General features: G+C 44.1%; 1 pseudogene; it reads left to right on the forward strand.

Moving 5' to 3' along the window:
• Positions 1-3,579: 3,579 nt before the first annotated feature.
• On the forward strand, positions 3,580-22,294 carry LOC127624907 (clustered mitochondria protein homolog; annotated as a pseudogene).
• Positions 22,295-22,459: the final 165 nt, after the last annotated feature.

Here is a 22,459-nt window from a genome sequence, read left to right on the forward strand (position 1 = left end):
GATAGTCAGCTGAAAAAATGAGGTAGAATTTCTCGGAATGGGATGCAGAGAATAACGAAGCTCCACTGAGACTCTTCCCCCGGGAGTGTATGTGTGGGGGAGATGAAGGGGTTCTTGTGAGACTCAGAATGAAGGGCAGAGGTATAGCGTTTGGCTCTAGAGAGGGAGATATCTGCTTGGGACGAGCTCTTTTCTGCATATATTTATGAGACCTTTATGGACAAGAGGCACATTTATGAAGGCAATATAATGTGAAGAGAAACTTGCATGTTTTAAATATGACTTAAACCTTTCTGCATTAGTTTCAACTCTATAGGAACAGTGGAAGGAAAGTTTTATTATTATTATTATTAATATTCAATCATAATATATGCAATGGTGCTGGTTTTCTTTTTTAACGTTTTTCTTTGACTCTTTTTGTAGAAATATATAGGAGATATCATCATCCGTTCTGGCAGTTCATCTATACAACTAAAAATCTATATTAAAAAAAACGGGTTGCAAGAATTTCATGTCTTTGTTTAGGTAATGATGTGTTGCAGCTAACGGCTTGGTGCAAGACTTGGTAATTTGGTTATGTCAGCTATCTGTTCTTCTCACAGCTTCACCCAATAAAGCAAGGTTTGCTTTGCTGTCAAGGTCACATAGTGGAGGTCTGCTCATTTTAAAACCAAATCAGCTTTTATTAACAGGCTCCCAGAAGTCTTTTTTTTTTTTGGACTCCAAAATCACCCTTCTTCTCTGTGGTTGAACTGGAATGAAATGGTGTCACTTGCAACATGGGTAACATATTTCACTGCTGCCGTAAGGTGTCCGATTTTATTTAAAGTAAAACAGTTGGTGAGCAGACAGAGGATCGCTGTCCACTTCTATCCAGGGAGGATAGTGAAATAGAAAGACTACCTCCTTCAAGGACCTCTGCTTCGCCTGTTTTGGACCAAGACCACTTAATTTTCCCAGATATTGTGTTAAGCAGCAACCTTGGTGCATCTCTGGTTAGCGAGGACTCAGTGTGGCCCTTCGAGCTTCTGTTGGCAACAAGGGAACAAGCACAAGATGATGGGAGAGAACATAGAGTGGGCGAAGGCAATCTACGGAATGGAGAAGAGCAAGACGGAGGGGTGGTGGGGCAGCCAAGCACAAATATCACTCATAAGGGGCTCTCACATACAGGCACAAATCAATTATACTCCACCGAGCATGAGTGGCCCTTGCTGTCTTCCCTGTGCCCAATACCTTTAGATCAGCCAACTGCTGTTAAAGATGTTCTGAATCAAAACCGAATATGCACTTGTTAACGGAACAGATGGTTGTAAAACGTTCCTTGGGCAAGGAACAGAGTTACAAGCAGACCATAAGGTAAGCCATGGGCTATCAATTCCTGGTCCAATATCGGTGTGTGCTGCATCTACACTGGATGCCTCACAGACTGACTTTGACATTGAACATGAAGAACAAGATGAAACACAATCAGCTAAAGCAACAGAACAATTAGGATTAAATCTTTTACAAAGGGAGCAAAAGCATCCACAAACAGAAGTGGAAATGAACAAGGGCAAAAAACTAAATGAACATGATCCAAACAGTGAAGCACAAACAAAACTCAAAATTGTAAAGCTAGAACAATTGTAGTCCCCACATGCTTCAAAACATCAACCATTGTGCCTGTACCGAAGCAAGCCACAATCACTTGCTTAAATGACTGGCGTCCTGTTGCTCTGACCCCCATCATCAGCAAATGCTTTGAGAGGTTAATCAGAGATTACATCTGCTCTGTTCTGCCCCCCTCTTTGGACCCATTGCAGTGTGCCTACCGCAACAACCGCTCCACTGATGATGCCATTGCATCTACACTACACACTGCTCTCTCCCATCTGGAAAAAAGGAACACATATGTGAGAATGCTGTTTGTAGACTACAGCTCAGCATTCAACACCATTGTGCCCTCCAAGCTTGATGAGAAACTCCGGGCTCTGGGCTTAAACAGCTCGCTGTGCAGCTGGATCCTGGATTTCCTGTCAGGCAGACGTCAGGTGGTTAGAATGGGCAGCAACATCTCCTCATCACTGACCCTCAACACTGGAGCCCCACAGGGCTGTGTTCTCAGCCCCCTACTGTATTCACTGTACACACATGACTGTGTGGCAACACATAGCTCCAATGCCATCATTAAGTTTGCTGACGATACGACGGTGGTAGGTCTGATCACTGACAATGATGAAAGAGCCTACAGAGAGGAGGCGCACACTCTGACATGCTGGTGTCAGGAGCACAACCTCTCCCTCAACGTCAGTAAAACCAAGGAGCTTGTAGTGGACTTCAGGAAGAAAGAGGGAGAACACAGCCCCATCACCATTAATGGAGCACCGGTAGAGAGAGTCAGCAGCTTCAAGTTCCTCGGTGTCCACATTACTGAGGAACTCACATGGTCCGTCCACACTGAGGCCGTTGTGAAGAAGGCTCACCAGCGCCTCTTCTTCCTGAGACGGCTGAGGAAGTTTGGAATGAACCAACACATCCTCACACGGTTCTACACCAGTACTGTATCCTGACTGGCTGCATCATCCTGACTGGCTGCATCACCGCCTGGTACGGCAATAGCACCGCCCACAACGGCAAAGGCCTGCAAAGGGTGGTGCGAACTGCCAGGAACATCATCGGAGGTGAGCTTCCCTCCCTCCAGGACATATACACTAGGCGGTGTGTGAAAAAAGCTCGAAGGATCATCAGAGACTCCAGCCACCCGAGTCATGGTCTGTTCTCACTGCTACCATCAGGCAGGCGGTATCGCAGCATCAGGACCCGCACCAGCCAACTACATGACAGCTTCTTTCCCCAAGCAGTCAGACTGTTGAACACTTGATCTATCAGGATCAATAATTAGCACTGCACTTTATTCATCTATAATTTCACACTGGACTGTCAACATATTCTCCTCAATATACTACTTCATATATATATATATATATATATATATATATATATATATATATATATATATATATATATATATTCATATACTCCTACTTATTGTATATTGTGTATTGTATATTGTGTGTATTGTTTACTGTACATTGTATATAATTATTGTGTTGTGTAAGTATGTGTACATTTGATTTGTAAATTGTTTTGTGTAAGTATGTTGTTTACTGTAATTGGTATATGTCTCGTCACTGTCATGACTGCTATGTTGCTCGGAACTGCACACAAGAGTTTCACCTACTGTTGCACTTGTGTACATGGTAGTGTGACAATAAAGTGATTTGATTTGAGAACCTGCATGTGGCATTTCAACTGAACATTCTTTTCTTCCCAAAAAGCAAAGATAAGCACAAAACTGGGAATTATTAGCACAACCAGGCGACTCTGATGGCCAGGCTGAGCAACAACAAGATGCACAGATTGTTTTAGCATTAGAGATGAATATTATATAGAGAGAGTATGTTAATGAGAAAGCTGTGACAAGTGCAGAAGAGAACAATCCCACTCATTTGGGTTGCTTTGAGAAGAATATATCTCATGTAAAGCAACAGCCAATAGAAATAGAAGAAGACCTGACAGGCATGAGTTGTGGGACTGATGGACCAGGATCTGCTATGGACAAAGATGGAAGTGGAAGCGATGCATTGGGACCTGGAGGCTCTAAACCAGAGCAAAAGACCATCACTACAGGATTCTGGACATAGGGCTGTCACTGGGAACCAAGTAGATCAGAAACCAGACCAGACTGAAAGCTTTACCCTTTTTGTGGTTGATACGCTGTATCTTGCTGCTTCAAACTTTACAGGTGTGTATTCTGTCAGGTGTTTGTGCCATTGTAGTGTTGAGAGTCCTGTTTGTTCTTTCACTTCAAATCAGGCTACTTATTGTAGATATTATTGTAAATGCTAATACAGATCTTGTACTGTAACATTTGAAATATATTCATCCTAAACCAGGGGTTTTCAAACTTTTTTCAAAACATTCTAATCTAATGAAAATTACGTGACTGTGGCGACATTTTTGCAAAATGACATTACAGTATATGGTTCCTTAAACATATTACAGCAGTTCCCAGGTAAAATGTCTACTGTGGAGCTCCCAAATATATAGTTTTTAAAGGGATAGTTCACCCAAAAATGAAATAATCTCATCATTTACTCACCCTCATGCCATCCCAGATGTGTCTGGTAATCTGGTAATCAGAAGGACGTTGGTTCAAGCCCCACAGCCACCACCATTGTGTCCTTGAGCAAGGCACTTAACTCCAGATTGCTCCAGGGGGATTGTCCCTGTAATAAGTGCACTGTAAGTCGCTTTGGATAAAAGCGTCTGCCAAATGCATAAATGTAAATGTAAATTCTTATATTTAGGGGATCTACACACCCATTTGAAAGGATTGTCACACCTTTCCAGGTGTTCAGCTGGTCTGCTTGACCATACAATGGACTGTGTTAGAGCGGAAGATGCCAGATCCTCCCGTCTGGAAGCGCATGTGTCCAGTCAGGTAAACATGTTGAGAGTCAGCAACAAGCAACTTATGTAAACATTTTGATTAATTTTCTGTGTTGAAAACAGGCCCGTGACTGGAACAAAGAGTTTCAAACCACAAGAGAGCTTCCTAAGAAGAACTTGACTGATCGTCTGATGCGGGACAGAGCCATTTGTAAGGTTAATCATTTGTGCTATCTCATTCTTATGCTATGTATACAGAAATCTGATACATAGCATTATACGGTATGTATGTTTATGTATGGTTTTCACTCATATAAAAAGCCACATACTTGTACATACTGTATATGCAACACATAATTTTTAAATATTATAAAAATTGCCATTTTATATAATATTTCATACAAAAATATAATTATACAATTTCATACAAAATATAAATATTTCTTAAATACTAGTGGAATTAGAACATACTGTGTAGGCTATTTATATATACATACATATGCTTACATATATAATTTTACATATCAGTATTTTCATATATGGCCATATATGTGATTTCTGTAATGAAACAAGCTGTTTCTTTGCAGCCCATCATGTTAATAATAATAATAAAAAAACTTCTTCTAATAAGGAATTCGTTTTTCTGTGTAGTGGTACTTTTGAGATTAAATATGTTCTTTAAAGCACCAGTAGAATAAAAACTTATTTAAAACTTATTTAATAAGTACTCATGTGGCATAAGGGGCCATTCAGTCTGAACGCAAGAAAATATATGAAGATAAAAAAATGTTTTTGTTGTTTTTAACTTGACATGCCATCAAAAAAAAAAGTGGCACTCCTGCACAAGACACTGCAAAAACAGCGAGACATGGCACAATGGTCAAAGACATCTGTCTAGCGTACATCTATAGAGGAAAGTAATTCAAAAGCAGCATGGATGGAAGCAAAAACATGTTTTCGGTCTGAAAAGTCCCTAATGTTGTACAACCCCTATTGGTTCTAATTGGAATCTTTAGGATATTTTTATGGGTGAAGAAGGCAACTGTATTCAGGATACCATCTTATGTTTTCTTTGTCCAAAAGCTGAACATATACAGTAATTATCACCTTTTACTGACTTTATCAGGTTAACTGCAGTGATAGATGGTAACGTGATGCCCATCAACCCTAGTGAAGAATCGAAACAACAGATATTCATCTGGAACAACATGCTCTTAAGTTTGGGCTTTGATGTTTGGGAACAATACAGAGATTTGGGTGGGGAGGTTGCGGCCCATGCCACCCCCATTCTAGACCTAAATGGTGTGAGTGCTTTCTGGACAGTGGATCCCGAAGGCCTGTATTTGCTTGGCACTGTAGTGATAGATTACCGTGGCTACCGCGTGAGTGCACAAACTATCGTGCCAGGTGTTCTTGAGTGTGACCAAGAACAGAGTGTTATCTATGGCTCCATCGACTTTGGTAAAACCGTTGTCTCTGATGACAGGTAAAACATTATTTTTAGGCTCTTAAATGGATAGTTCACCCCAAAATGAAAATTATGTCATCATTTACTCACCCTCATGGTGTTCCAAACCAATATTTCTTCTGTGGAACACAAAAGAAGATGTTAGGCAGAATGTTAGCAATCTCTTGCATTGTGTGTGGGGGGGTTGGAAGATGCTATGAATGTTAATGTGGACTGAGGCTGTCATTCAGCCTAACATCATCTTTTGTGTTCCACATAAGAATGAATGTCATACAGGTTTGAAATAACATTAAATAACATAATTTTCATTTTCAAACTACTAAATATATGAGTATTATACTGTATGTAACCTAGTTACCTAAGTGTTCAAACTACTCTGACCTAAACTGGTTTCAACTCTCTTTAGGTACCTAGAGCTGCTTAACAAACCCAGTAAGATGCTGAGAGTTGCGATTACTCAAAGAAATCAGTCCACTAGATGGTGCCATTGACCAATCAGAATCAAGTATTCCACAGCGTTGTGTATTGAAATGTAAATTATAGAAATGAAAATGACATCTAGACACATTAACATAATAAGAATCTTGGGGAAAATATATGCTTATTTTCTTGTGTATATTGTGTGTGTGTGTGTGTATATATATATATATATATATATATATATATATATATATATATATATATATATATATGGGTTTGTTTTAGGTGAAAGATGATCTAGAAATATTCTTAATGTTCTTGATAGGTGAGATTCACTGAGGCAGCAATTCTAAAACTACTTTTTCTATTCTAATACTGATTCTAAGTTAGTTAAATATTTAATGTCTAGCTTAACAGTAAAAAATGTCACAGTAAATATTTAATTCTGTGAACCTGACGTAAAATTGTTTTGAGCTGAACAATTTAAATATTATTGTGTACATGTGTAGGTTACTTCAGAAACCAGATAATTCTGGAGATGGTTTCACAAAGTACTGAGAACACCAACCCTGTCAGCACATCTCTAGTAAAGAGTGATTCTAGTACTACCACTGAACTCCCCTTAACTCCTATAACACTTTTTGACCAGAATGAATAACACGATTCCCTAAAAACTGTGCCTGGAAACAACATCCAGCTGGGTTCTTCATTAAATCATATCTTTTCCTCTCTCAAGAATACTTTTGATATACAATTCAACCCCAACATCTTCTCTGCAGGTGTGTTGGTTCGTTTGATCCATAGCTTATTTTTGATCACTTTGTCCCAGTAACACAGTTTGAGTTTATGCAATACATTTTAAACCAAAGTATCAGCTTACTAATGAGATAACTATAATGGTTCCACTCCAAAATGTTGCAGATATGAAATCATTTCAATGTTGGCTAAAGGTTTCTTTTTTACTTTAGTGCATAAATCTTCAAATGTTGACTGTAGAGCATGGCGTTGCAATGCAAAAGTCATGGGTTTGATTCCCAGGGAACACACATACTGATATAGGCCAGGGGTTTTCAAACTGGAGCCCTGGGACCCCCAGGGGGCCATAAGGGGGTGCCAGGGGGTACACAAAAAAATATTGCAAATTTTGACATTTATTTATATTCTTACTGTATCATTCTAAAATTATAAATCACAGTTATTTTATTGTATTGACAGCCAGAGCAAGAAATAAAAATAAATTGGTATATAACTTCATATGTTGTGATAATAAATCTTATTTGTAAGAAATAAGGGTTGTAATTCACGATTGTTTGTAAAGCTGCTTTGAAACAATATTACTTTTTCTCATTTATTTATATAGCGCTTTTCACAATTAAAATAAATAATTTAAGGTTAATTATGACTTTACAATAAAATATACACTCACCTAAAGGATTATTAGGAACACCTGTTCAATTTCTCATTAATGCAATTATCTAATCAACCAATCACATGGCAGTTGCTTCAATGCATTTAGGGGTGTGGTCCTGGTCAAGACAATCTCCTGAACTCCAAACTGAATGTCAGAATGGGAAAGAAAGGTGATTTAAGCAATTTTGAGCTTGGCATGGTTGTTGGTGCCAGACGGGCCGGTCTGAGTATTTCACAATCTGCTCAGTTACTGGGATTTCACGCACAACCATTTCTAGGGTTTACAAAGAATGGTGTGAAAAAGGAAAAACATCCAGTATGCGGCAGTCCTGTGGGCGAAAATTCTATGTTGATGCTAGAGGTCAGAGGAGAATGGGCCGACTTATTCAAGCTGATAGAAGAGCAACTTTGCCTGAAATAACCACTCGTTACAACCGAGGTATGCAGCAAAGAATTTGTGAAGCCACAACACGCACAACCTTGAGGCGGATGGGCTACAACAGCAGAAGACCTCACCGGGTACCACTCATCTCCACTACAAATAGGAAAAAGAGGCTAGAGCTATTTGCAAGAGCTCACCAAAATTGGACAGTTGAAGACTGGAAAAATGTTGCCTGGTCTGATGAGTCTTGATTTCTGTTGAGACATTCAGATGGTGGAGTCAGAATTTGGCGTAAACAGAATGAGAACATGGATCCATCATGCCTTGTTACCACTGTGCAGGCTGGTGGTGGTGGTGTAATGGTGTGGGGGATGTTTTCTTGGCACACTTTAGGCCCCTTAGTGCCAATTGGGCATCGTTTAAATGCCACGGCCTACCTGAGCATTGTTTCTGACCATGTCCATCCCTTTATGGCCACCATGTACCATCCTCTGATGGCTAATTCCAGCAGGATAATGCACCATGTCACAAAGCTCGAATCATTTCAAATTGGTTTCTTGAACATGACAATGAGTTCACTGTACTAAAATGGCCCCCACAGTCACCAGATCTCAACCCAATAGAGCATCTTTGGGATGTGGTGGAACAGGAGCTTCGTGCCCTGGATGTGCATCCCACAAATCTCCATCAACTGCAAGATGCTATCCTATCAATATGGGCCAACATTTCTAAAGAATGCTTTCAGCACCTTGTTGAATCAATGCCACGTAGAATTAAGGCAGTTCTGAAGGTGAAAGGGGGTCAAACAGAGTATTAGTATGGTGTTCCTAATAATCCTTTAGGTGAGTGTATATATTATAAAATATCTTTGGGTTTATACATTTAACATTACTCCAGCATAAGAAATGTATTTTTGCTTTTGTACAATGACAATATAAAATGAAATTGTTTAATTAGGCAAACAAAAACTCTTCATAAAATCATATTTACTAGTTTTATCACACATGGGGTCTCTCGCAAGGGGATCATTAAATGTGGGGGTCCTTGGCATCAAAACGTTTGAAAACCCCTGATATATGCTGCCTTGAATGTAAGTTGCTTTGGGTGAAAGCGTCTGCCAAATGAATGAATGTAATACTATTAGAATTCTTCTCTCAATAGATGTGCGTTTTCCCAAGGAAAGTGCGGAAGTTATCCAGGACCAGAGACAGCTGCTAAAAGATGCTGCCGCATTGATTTCCAATCAAATCCCTGCCTTTGTGAGTTATATTTTTACAAGGATTGATAAAATATAACAAAGAAAATCCATCATCACTAACTACATCTCCGTCCAATAATTCTTTGCGGAAAACATTTTAGTGCACAAAATAACGCTGAAAGAAATCTTTAAAGTTGCACAAGTGTCGGCATACTATTTTCCCATTTAACTCTAGCGCATAAACTCTATGCTGATACTTCAAATGTCATGAAAAACTGGTTTGGAAATTGACATTAACGCAAAAATGTGTGTCACGTGACAAAATGTACCCCAGTCATTAACCTGTGTTAATCATGATGACGGTAGACATCTTTGAAAGCCAATTTATTGTTCGTGATTATGGATTGATCTAATGTCATATAGATCCGACCTGCGAACACAAATATCTCATATCGTGCATGGAGAAGTTAATGGCCACTGTTTGTGATTAATTTGATCGCAGTCGACATCCGTTTATTTATTAAAGTTGCTTTTCCACATTATTCAAAATAATACACAGCAGTCACGGAATTCCACATACAAAAAAATAAATAAAACACAATTTCTGTGCACAAAGATGTTTTAAATGAAAAATAAATACACAATACTAGAAGAAAAGCATAGTGTGCTTTTTTAAAACACTATATAGCCATAATCTATAAATACTTTTTAAAAAAAATGCAGGCAAAATTCCCTGTATTAAATTAGGCTAAATAAATTACCAAATTAATAAACCATTAAATAAAATTATTAATTAGCCTACCAAACAAAAAAAAATACTATTTTTAGACCTATATGCCTTTTCTTCACACAAACGTCTAGGTTACGTATGTAACCTCCGTTCCCTGATGGAGGGAACGAGACGTTGTGTCAGAGAAGCGACACTAGGGGTCTCTCTTGAGCGCCGATATTCACCTCTGAACTATGAAAAAGGCCAATGAGAGTTGGCAACCAGTATTTGCATGTCCCGCCCGGACATACGGGTATGTAAGCGGCGCAAATACGGGAGTTCATTCAGGATTTTTCTGAGGAGCCGGAAATGGTCCGGCCACAACAGTGGCTCGGCTCAGCGACGTGGCAGGGGAGACACAACGTCTCGTTCCCTCCATCAGGGAACGGAGGTTACATACGTAACCTAGACGTTCCCCTTCTGTCGCTCTCTCCACGTTGTGTCAGAGAAGCGACACTAGGGGTCCACTTATAAAAGCACCACGCGCTGAGCCGTGTACGTGAACTGCTGATACAGGAGCGAGCAGGTATTCTTACGTGCAGGATGACCAGCTGTATCAGGCTGCACGTACCCTTCCCCAATGCCCCATTTAAGCCATCAGGATTCCTTATCGTTACCCTGGAGGGGGGAACAAGGTGCTGGCCGCCAACCTGGGAACGGGCCAAGCCTGGCTGGGCCTCTTTTCTCTCTATGTTTCTCGCATAGAGCAACTTAGGCCGAGGCCCTTACACGCATTGAGGGAAGGGGGTCTTAGCCCTTATTCAGGGCGGAGAAGACCCTGCGGAGGCCACGCCTACCCGAGAGGGGAGGCAAGTTTAAGTGGCAAAACCATCAGAGGCCTGACTTAGGGCCTATGTGGAAAAGTCGGTGCGGTGGGGGATCCAGCCTATAGAGGGGGGAACATACAGCACGGCAACCGAGGCAGCCGTGACTGCCTAAGGGAAGTACGGGAGTCCACTCGCCAGAGGGGACAGAACCGTGGCGTTACACACAGGGGGAGTCCGAAGGAGGCCTTACCTGTGGAGCACCTATACCAGTGCAGGGTAGCTTGCGGTACCCGCAGTGGCTTGGGTCGGCGAGTTCCACCGCTGAACTGCGACCCACGAGGGCTAGGGAGGAATCAACCAGTGTCCCAAACCTGAGATCTCCTGGGAATGAAGGCGCACTTCATCTAGCGCCCTTCCCCCTAACCAGTGGGATGTTTCCCCTGGTTAGGGGGAAGGGCGCTAGATGCAAGCGATTCACCCGGTCAGATCGTGGGCGTGCCACCGAGTTCTACGGGCTCGGTACCTGAGAGAACACGGGACGATACTGACTCAACTCGGAGATTGTAGAATCTCGCGAAAGTGTTCGGTGTTGCCCAGCCCGCTGCTCTACAAATGTCTGCTAGGGCTCGGACCCACAAAGGGGGGGCTCGGCCTGGGTGTGATAAGCCAGGGAAATGGCGTCGACAACCCAGTGGGCGAGTCTCTGCTTGGAGACAGCATTCCCTTTCTGCTGTCCCCCAAAGCAGACGAAGAGCTGCTCAGAGCGTCTAGTGCTCTGTGTGCGGTCCAGGTAGATACGTAAGGCACGTACTGGACACAGCAGTGAAAGGGCTGGATCTGCCTCCTCCCGGGGCAGCGCTTGCAGGTTCACTACCTGATCCGTGAAGGGTGTGGTAGGAACCTTGGGCACATAGCCCTGTCGCGGTCTTAGGATCACGAACGTGTCTGCCGGACCGAACTCCAGGCAAGCGTCGCTAACAGAGAACGCATGCAGGTCCCCGACCCTCTTGATGGAAGCGAGCGATCAGCAGGGCGGTCTTGAGAGAGAGGGCCCTGAGTCCAACTGAGTCAAGCGGCTCGAAGGGGGTCTCTGGAGTCCCGTAAGGACGACCGAGAGATCCAATGAGGGGAACAGGTTAGGCTGGGAGGGAGCTATCCTCCGGGCACCTTTTAGGAACCTGACGATTAAGTCGTGCTTACCAAGAGACTTTCCGTCTACCGTGTTGTGGGGGCAGCGATAGGGCGACATACACCTTGAGGATGGAGGGGACAGCATCCTCTCCAGCCTCTCCTGAAGAAACACGAGCACTGACCTAACCGCAGCACTTCTGCGGGTCTTCGGCTCGGGAAGAACACCAGTCCATGAACAGAAGCCACTTTAGGGCGTAAAGATGCCTGGTAGAGGGGCTCTGGCTTGATTGATTATATCTACGACGGCAGATGGTAGACCGGCTAGATCTTCCGCATCCCGTCCAGGGGCCAGACGTGGAGGTTCCAGAGGTCTGGGTGCGGGTGCCAGAGCGTACCCCCGTCCCTGAGAAAGAAGGTCCTTCCTCAGGGGAATTCGCCAGGGAGGGGCTGTCGTGAGGAGTGTGAGGTCCGAAAACCAAGTCCGGGTAGGCCAGTAGGGGGCTACCAGAGTGACTTGCTCCTCGTCCTCCCTGACCTTGCATAGTACCTGTGCAAGAAGGCTCACTGGGGGAAATGCGTACTTGCGCAGCCCCGTGGGCCAGCTGTGTGCCAGCGCATCTGCCCCGAGGGGAGCCTCTGTCCGGGCATACCAGAGCGGGCAATGGGAGGTTTCTTGGGAGGCAAACAGGTCTACCTGGGCCTTGCCGAACCGGTCCCAAATCAGCTGGACCGACTGGGGGTGGAGTCTCCACTCTCCGCCGGGCAAGCTTTGTCTTGACAGCGCGTCCGCCATCACATTGAGGTTGCCGGGGATGTGAGTGGTGCGCAGTGACTCCAGTCACTGCTGACTCCATAGGAGGAGACGATGGGCGAGCTGTGACATGTGGAGGGAGCGTACTCCGCCTTGGCGGTTTATGTAGGCTACGACCGAGGTGCTGTCTGTCCTGACTAAGACGTGTTTGTGCCAAATTAACGGAAGAAACTTCTGCAGGGCCAGAAAAACAGCCAGCAGCTCTAGGCAGTTGATGTGCCAGCGCAGCGGGCCTCGGTTCCACCGGCCTGCGGCTGCGCGCCCGTTGCACACGGCGCCCCAACCCAATTTGGAGGCGTCGGTCAAGACCAGAACGCGTCGGGACACCTGCTGCAAGGGTACTCCAGCCCTTAGAAAGCAAAGGTCTGTCCAGGGTTTGAAGGTCTGGCGGCAGGCAGAGGTAACTTTTACGTTGTGCGTGCCACGGCGCCATGCTCGCCTCAGGACTCGAGCCCGAGCCAGTGCTGAAGTGGTCTCATATGCATCAACCCCAGCGCGTGGCCGCCGTGAGGATGCCATATGCCCCAGGAGCTGTTGGAAACGTTTTAGCGGGACCACGGCACCTGGCTTGAAGGAAGCGAGGCATTTCAGCACTGACTGAGCACGCTCGTTGGAGAGACGTGCTGTCATTGAGACTGAGTCTAACTCCAGACCGAGAAAAGAGATGCTCTGGACCGGGGAGAGCTTGCTCTTTTCCCAGTTTACCTGAAGCCTCAAACGGCTGAGGTGCCTGATCACCTGGTCTCTGTGTGCGCATAGTAACTCTTGAGAGTGAGCCAGTATGAGCCAGTCGTCGAGGTAATTGAGTATGCGTATGCCGGCTACTCAGAGCGGGGCAAGAGCTGCCTCTGCGACTTTCGTGAAGACGTGAGGGGACAGAGACAGGCCGAAGGGGAGGACTTTGTACTGATACGCCTGACCGTCGAACACGAACTGTAGGAAGGGTCGATGTCGAGTGCAAATTGAGACGTGGAAGTACGCGTCCTTCAGGTCTACCGCTGTGAACCAATCTAGATGCCGGACGCCAGATAGAATTTGTTTCTGGGTGAGCATTTTGAACAGGAGTTTGGACAAGGTCCGATTGAAAACTCGCAGGTCCAAGATCGGTCGTAAGCCGCCGCCTTTCTTGGGTACAACAAAGTAAGGGCTGTAGAAACCCTTCTTCGTTTCGGTTGGAGGGACAGGCTCTATCGCGTCCTTTAATAGAAGGGAGGCGATTTCTTCGCGCAGGGAATGGGCATGTTGGCCGTGTACTGCGGAAAAATGTACGCCCACGAAGGGGGGCGGAGACCTGGCAAACTGAATTGCTTAACCGAGTCGAATGGCCCGGTGCAGCCAGCGTGACGGGTTGGGCAGTGAAAGCCACGCCTCTAAACTCCGTGCTAGGGGCACCAAAGGGACAGGTTTTTTGGACGTACCCGGCGGAGCTTCGCAGCGGTGCGGAACAGGTAACGTGGCGTCGGGAGGCAACGTGGTGTCCCGAGGCTCTGGTGCTGAGAATAAACTCAAAGCACTTACCTTGCTCCGCACACCCGGCAGGGGGCGGGTTCGTGACTGAGGAGGAGGTCTGATGCTGGCGTCCTCTGGACTCCTCTGACAGTCGTGGGGCTGAAGGCGGGGACACCGCTTCCATGGAGACGGGACTGTTGAGGCCTGAAAGCAGAGTGCCGTGAGAACGGCATTTGCGGGCCATATGCCCCAGAGACAAAGGAAATAGCTCTTTTATTGAGAATTTGGGTACCACAGCCCCCGTTAAGGGGTGCGCCAAATGAAAAAACAAAGGATTCTCCTCCCGACCCTCCACCGGGGGACGGAGCGGTCTTACCACCTCCGGAGCTAACTTCTTGGACTCTGGGTGCGTTGTCTCAGGAGCGCCTGGGAGCCTTCCGGGTCCTCGAGGGGGTCCGTGAGACAGGGGGCGTGCGCTTCCCGCGGTTTGATCGACGCTGGGGCTGAGAGCTGGGCCCGGGTTGAGGCGGAACAGGAGCTTGTCTTCTGGCCGCGGGAGGATGCCCTCGGCGAGCAGATGGGGCATGGGCTGTGGCGGCAGGCTTGCGGCGAGGCATGATGTGAGAGATGGCCTCCGTCTGTTTCTTTACCATGGAGAACTGCTGGGCAAAGTCCTCTACGGTGTCGCCGAAGAGGCCGAACTGGGAGACAGGGAGTTGAGGAAGCGAGTCTTGTCGGCTTCACGCATCTCGACCATGTGCAGCCACATTTGACGTTCCTGGACCACTAGCGTGGCCATCGCCTGCCCGAGTGCTTGCGCTGTGACCTTCGTCGTTCTCAGGGTGAGGTCAGTCGCTGAGCGCAGTTCCTGCAGCATGTCGTGATCAGGGCCACCCCCCGTGCATGTTACGAAGTGCCTTGGCTTGGTGGACCTGCAGGAGAGCCATGGCATGCAGGGCGGAAGCGGCACGTCCGGTGGCGCTGTAGGCCTTCGCTGTCAGCGAGGAGGTTGCTCTACAGGTCCGGAAAGGGAATACCGGGTGACCTCGCCAGGTGGTAGGGGTACCGGGGCATAGATGGATCGCAACCGCCCTATCCACCTGGGGAATCGCCACGTACCCGTGGCGCGCTCCGCCGTCGAGGGTGGCGAGGGCGGACGAGCCTGTGGCAGTGTGACGAGTGGAGAGGGGTGCTCTCCATGAAGACGTCAGCTCGTCATGCACTTCCGGGAAAAACGGAACCGGGGGGGGGCGAGGCTGTGAGCGGCGCGCAGACCCCAGGAACCAGTCATCCAGCCGTGATGACATTGGGGAGGATGGAGGGTTCCAATCCAAGCCCACGCTGTTGGCTGCCCGGGAAAGCATGTCGGACATCTGTGCGTCAGCCTCAGCCTGGGCGTGCAAGCCCGAAGGCGGCAGCCCAGGGGAGTCCTCTGCATCAGATGCCGCGCCCTCCGATGTTGCGGCGAGCTCATCGGCTTCCATCGCAAGAGGGTCGGCTGACTGGCTGTGAGGCGAGTCGCCGCCGCCTCAAGCACGGACGGGAATCAACGAGCGTGCTGGGGCGCGGGTGGTCCGAGGGGGCATACCCGGCGGAGCTGCACCCGCAGCCATCCCCAAATCGCCTCCATCGCCAGCCGCATCGTCCTCAATCCCGTGGGAAGAAGGAGCAATACGGGGGGCGGCTGGAGTGGCTTGCTCATGGTTGTAAGCAAGCCGCGACCGCAACGTTGTCATGGTCATGTTCTCGCAGTGAGAACATGAACCATCCACAAACGCAGCCTCGGTGTGATCGCTACCCAGACACACGAGACAGCGCCTGTGGCCGCCGGAAGCGGAGAGCACTCTACCGCATCCAGAAACAACACAGGGGCGGAAGGGCATCTTTATAAAGATGCGCCCTTAAAAGGACGCTCAACGCCGCTGTGTTTTGCTCTTTTAGAGGAAATTACTCTTTTAAATAAAATCACTCTTTTAGGGAAAAAACTTGTGAGAGTTTTAAATCTGCACTGTCGATGCCTAGGGGCAGGAATGCACAGCCGTCCAAACAGGAGAAAGCCGCTGTTGTGCCGTGGAATCCAACAGTTATGCAGCAGAGGAATGACAGGAACTCGGTGTGTAGTATGCAGCAGTTGCAGACACCGACCATCGGCTCGAAGAAATTTTCTGAATGAACTCCGTATTTGCGCCGCTTAAATACCCGTATGTCCGGGGGCGGGACATGCAAATACTGGTTGCCAACTCTCATTGGCCTTTTTTCATAGTTCAGAGGTGAATATCGGCACTCAAGAGAGACCCCTAGTGTCGCTTCTCTGACACAACGTGGAAAGAGCGACAGAAGGGGAACTATAATTAGCTTTACCCTGTTCTGTAGATGAAACAAATCACTGAATGACATTCTTTTTTCAATCAGAACTCTTATCAGAACTCTTTCTCCTATGCTGAGTTCACTTTCAGAAAACATGCTTTTGAACATTTTAAAACTTTTCAATATTTTAAATCTAACCTTCTTTACCTCGGATCACATTTGCTGAGATTTCTTTAGAAAATGTAAATTGCATTATGAAGCTAAAATTAATTTTAGATGACAGTCAAGTTCAGTTGGTCATTAAAGGTTGCTGGACCGATATGAGGGACATAATGCAGTTGTGATGGCAATGCTTTAGATTATACGATTGTTCAAAATAGCCTGTTGAATATCAGGAATGTAAAATACGTAAAACCTGAAATTACACCACATACATTTTTCTTAAATAGTTGTACACATCGATGGATGGTCCTTATACTAAGACCGAAAGTTTCCCCCATTGCTTGAACAGGGCCATGACGATTTGCTTTCTAGCCGGAACAGGTGGCATCCTTCGATAGGTGCAACTTCAGGACCAATATTACAGATCAGAAGGGCAACTGCTCCCTATTGATTGCAATTCTGTATTCTGATTGCTTTTATTTGTGAAATAAATACTCAATACTCTCCCCATTTTACCAAAACTTCGGAGGAAAAAACTAGGGACATCTGGGAGATGGAAGGAATTTACAATTAGCAATAAACACACATTTCTGTATGGAAACGGCTTGAGATTTCTTTTGCGATAAACCAAAAGGTATGCAACAAAGGTTTTTTATTAGGCATGACTTCATCACACACCATTTTTATCGATCAAAGGCCATTTGAATGGAAACAGGCAGAAGATGGCAAATTTCCCAAACTTTTTTTTATACATTTTCACTTTGCCAATAACAAAATAGCATGAAAAATGGATGGAAACTAGACTACTGACACATGTTTTAATCTGACCCCAAGCAGAATGGAAGAAAACACATCTCTCCATTTCCTGCCATCATTTGCTCCAGCGCACTCAACTGTGATCAGTTACACCTGTTCCCAATCACCTCATTACCAAGACTCAATATGTACTCACCTAATATGCACCCTCATTGTCTAGTCTTGTCTATAACAAGTGTAAGACCTCTTTATCACTTTCCAAAGTGTGTAGTGTTCTTATAGTTTGTTGTCTTGATCTTCATTGTCAAACTGCTAACCAATAAAGCTGTTTGGGTTCAGCCCATCATTTGTGTTTCCTGCAAGAGCGTGACAGAAGACTAGACTATCAACATGAACCCAGAAGTTTGCCTTCAGATACATCAGGGGAATTGTTCCCTGGAGGAGTACGTTGTGGACTTCTGCGAGTTAGCTAAAGAGGTGGACTTTCATGGTCACCATGCCTGAGCTGCCCGTCATGTCTGCCATGCCTGCCGTGGTCCTCAAGCCGGCACTCGTGCTTGCAATGGTCCACATGCCTTCCACGGTCCCAGAGCCAGCGCCTGAAGCCTTCCATGGTCCCAGAGCCAGCGCCTGAAGCCTTCCACGGTCCCAACGCCTGAATTGGTGTATCGGCCCCAGCTATCCTGACCACTGAGTCCTCTGGATCTCTGCCCCTCTGAGTCTCCTGCTGCTCCATCTTCTCATCCTATGGCTCTGCCTCCTGAGACTCCTTCAGCTCTGTCTGCTCCACCTCCTGAGCCCCTAGTGGCTCTGTTTCCTGAGTTGCATACTGTCTCTCTATCTCCTACCATCATCTGCTCCAACTCACTCCAATCTAAGTTCCACTTGTTCCAAATCACCTCGTTACCAAGACTCTATACTCACCTGATTTTCACCCTTATTGTCTAGTCTCACCTATGACAAGTATAAGACCTCTTTATCAATTTCCAAAGTGGTTACTCTTCCGATTCTATAGTTTGTGCTATACTTGCATTAGTTTACTTCTAGTTTGCTGTTTTCAATTTCATCATCACCCTGCTGACCAAAGAAGTTGTGTTTGTGTTCAATCCATCTGTGTTTTCTTGCACAAGCATGACAGAATGTATGTTTTATGCAGACTAAGAGTTGCCTTAACCACACATCAATACCTATGGATGGCACCACATTAGAATGGCAGCAATATTCGCTACCTGGGCATCGTGCTTGAATACACTAAGATACCCCAGAAAGAAAGACTTGTTCATGTCTATGTGAGTGCATTACTGTAAACACAATTGCTTTGCTTGACTTCACAAACTGATGAACAATTAGAATATGTTTGTGGTAATTGACTGCATATACAGATTATATAATGAATATAAAAACTGTAGCCCTTAAGAAATAAATAGTTTGAAATAAATGTTTTAAAAATGACTCCAGTCATATCATTAAATTAACAAAAGCTGTTTTATTTTACATGGAGCTGGGCTGCCTCATATGGGCCACCATGTAGAGGTTACATAAACTTATTATATCTCAGTAATGCCCATATTATCAGACTATTTATGCAAATGGAATAAATTAATAATGGTTGACCGCAAATAGTGCATTTCTACAATAGCACCGGTAACTGCTTTTGTGTGATGCTGCATCTATGGAATTAGGTGTCAGTGTCCAAGTCAACAGCCATATCGGCAAAAGTAAAGCAAACTAAAAATTACTGAGTAAATCTTTAACTTGTTTAAAACTAATTTTCTTCCACTAGATTGAAATCTGACAAAAACTTTTTTTAAATCTTGCAGAGAACTGCACTCTGTGAGCAGATCACAAGATGCGCAAAGCATCTCTTTAAGACATATATTCTGGTAAGTGTCCAGACTGTGCTCACTAATGGTATTGTTAATGCTATTCAGGGTATAAATAATAATGATTTATATTATTATAACTTTGACAAAACTTTTTCTTGTATCCTGAGGCATAGCCAAGTTTGGGGCCCACCCAAATTAGACCCAGGCCCACCCAGAATATTAGTGATTATTCTTTGACTACGATGTATATTTATAAATTAGTTTAAATATGCATACATTCTGATTTCTGACAGTGTGAGAACTTTTTAAATGTGCTTTTTGAATGTGATGTTAAGAAAAATTCTGTAAAAACAAATTTGGGAAAAAAAACTTGGCCCATCCATTTTTATTGAGACCCACCCAAAAGTAATTTCCTGGCTACGCCTTTACTTGTATCCAAACTTTGCTGAGCAGTTCTCTAACTTTATCCCAGGCAGTTGAACCATCTGCCCTCTCTGCCTCCGTCAGCCATTTCCTCAACTGCTTCCTAAGTTCATATGTTGATACTGGGGTCATTCAACAAAATGACAAGTTGTCTTCTAGACGCAGGAGTCGGAGAAGACTGAATCATGCGTCGGTGACCAGTACCATCACTTCCTGGTCCAGCCTGACACCGAGCGACCTCTGGGTGGCCATCAAAACTGAGGCTCATGAGTGCTACCATTACAGTCTGCCATGGTGAGTGCTCTGTTCTCTGAACACAAATAGATGCTGTGCTGTGATTCAATATGAGTGGGATCTCATTTCCATTTGGCAGTGAAAGTGTGAAGGAGGCCGAGAAGAAAAGCAGACTCCAGAGGATCACTCTGCTCAGAGAGATTGCCATCAAACCTGAGATTCAGGTATATAAAAACATCAGTTTAAACACATTTTGGTTGTTATTAGAGGTGCTTAATTGAAACATAGCTGTTTCATGGTTTCATAGCTGTTCCAGCAACAACCAGAAAACCCTAGCAACTAAAAGTAAAATGTTTTAAACCAGCAAGAACACCTTAGCTACCAAACAGCATGCCCAGGCAACCTCCCACAACACCCTGGCATCATGAGGCAGAGTTTTGCATGGGCAAAAATGAAAATATCTTCAGAAAATGAAAAAATCTATTAAAAGTTATTTTGCTGTTGTCTTGTAACTACTTTCTCTACTATCTCTCTCAGATTATTTTAAGAGAGTATCGCTTTGATTCTGAACAAAGACCAGTTTTCACTGAAGAGGACATTCTTAATATTTTTCCTGTAGTGAAGCACATCAACCCATGGGCAATTGATGCTATTTATCTCCTACATTGTGGTCAGTCTAAGGTACAGCAATGTGAGCATTAATAACAAACTTTTTATTGAATGTCAAACATAACTTTGTTTCTCTGAAAAAATAAAAAAATGTATACAACCAACAAGAAATGTTGACAAAAAATAAATGAATAAAACCTATATAATGTATGCCAGGGTTAAAATTAAAATGAACAAATTACAGAACATTAAAAGCTGTGCCTCATGAGTCTTTCTTGCTTTTTTGTTTATACTGTTCAAAGCAGAGCCAAATTGCTCAAAATGTACCTTTGCTTATCTTAAGCCCATTTGTTTCACATGAATATGACATTTTCAAAGTAAAATAACAGTAATAAAAAATACAATTACAATCAATGGTATCTTGTACAAAATATAAGATGACATGCTATTCAATTCATGCTATTCAATTCATATCAAAGTCCTAGAAATAAAGTTAGAGACATCTGTACAAACAATCTTGAATATACACACTGGTATAACAGTTTCTTTAACAACACCACAAAATTCAGAAGAATTTTCAATAAGCAAATTAAATCATTAAAATAACTGCTTTAATTCTGTGTAAATTTAAATGATACCTCTTTAACTTTATTGTTTAACAATTATTTATTTGTTATTTTCCAGACATTCTTCCAATTTATATTGTCAAAAGACTTTCAGTGAATATTGATGTAATTTTTGGTCTGTTCCTCTCAGCCTGAAATGTGTGGAAAAATGAAAATTATAAAACTCAAATAGGCCTTTTTAAATCTTTTTATACACATTTCTATCACCAGGTTGTCTGAAAGAGGGCTGTGAGTCAATCAGCCAAGCTCTGGGTCTCTTCACTAATGTGTATGGTGCACTGCATCAGGATGTCTGCATTTGATACGGCTGCTGGGACGCATATACAATATCCTCGGTGACTAAGCTGAGGTATCCCCCTAATGTTATATAGAATGAATAATGAATAAAGTCACCAGCAGAGGTCAGTACTGATCGGTGAGGGAGTTCTGGGAATTGAGCGTCCCAACACTATGTAGGAATATGTGAGTGTTCACTATCTATAGATTAAACACCGTTTAAGAACAACAGCATACATTGCATTGGTGCCGGTACTGGTAAGGTATTAACATATTAATTAGTTTGAGTTTGATATATTTGGATGTGTTTGCTCTTTGTGTAGAAGCATCTCTGTCTTTATTGTTTTGCTGGAGGGCAGCCAGCGACTGCTTTGAGATTGTTATACCGTGTTCGCTACCTGATGCTCCTGGTATGTGGAGCGGACCATCCTGAGATGGCTTTATTGGATGTGAGTTATAGCATAATGGTAGAAATGTAGTAGTGAAATACGTAGTGACTTGATATAATTATGCTTTCCTTTATACATTAATATACGTTAATCTAAAGGGTTTAAAAATGTTAATGTTCGTGTTATCGGCCAACTACCCAAAATAATTATGACAAGTATCTTCACAAATACTGTATGTTTTGCTAAAGTTTGCTATTGAAGTAATAAAGAAATAAGTAAACAAAATTGCTGACACTTATACTGTTTCCATCTATGGTATACAGTAAGATAGGTCTTGTGCTACATAGTATGATGGCCTGTGATCTCGCCGTGAAGTTCCTGGAGAATGCCCTTGCACTGAACTCCAAATATCAGGGTCCCTCCTATCTTAAACTGGCACAAAGATGAAGACCGAACACAAAGAAGACACTTTGTCATGGATACAGCCAGTACTAAATCATGAGCTTAAGGTTCACTTAATTCTGTCATTTACTCACCCTCATGTTGTTCCAAGAAAGTCATATGGTTTTGTAACAATATGTTCCAAATATAGGTTGAGTAAATTATTTTACA

The sequence above is a fragment of the Xyrauchen texanus genome, chromosome 31, assembly GCF_025860055.1.
Source record: "Xyrauchen texanus isolate HMW12.3.18 chromosome 31, RBS_HiC_50CHRs, whole genome shotgun sequence".
Classification (NCBI taxonomy): Eukaryota; Metazoa; Chordata; class Actinopteri; order Cypriniformes; family Catostomidae; genus Xyrauchen; species Xyrauchen texanus.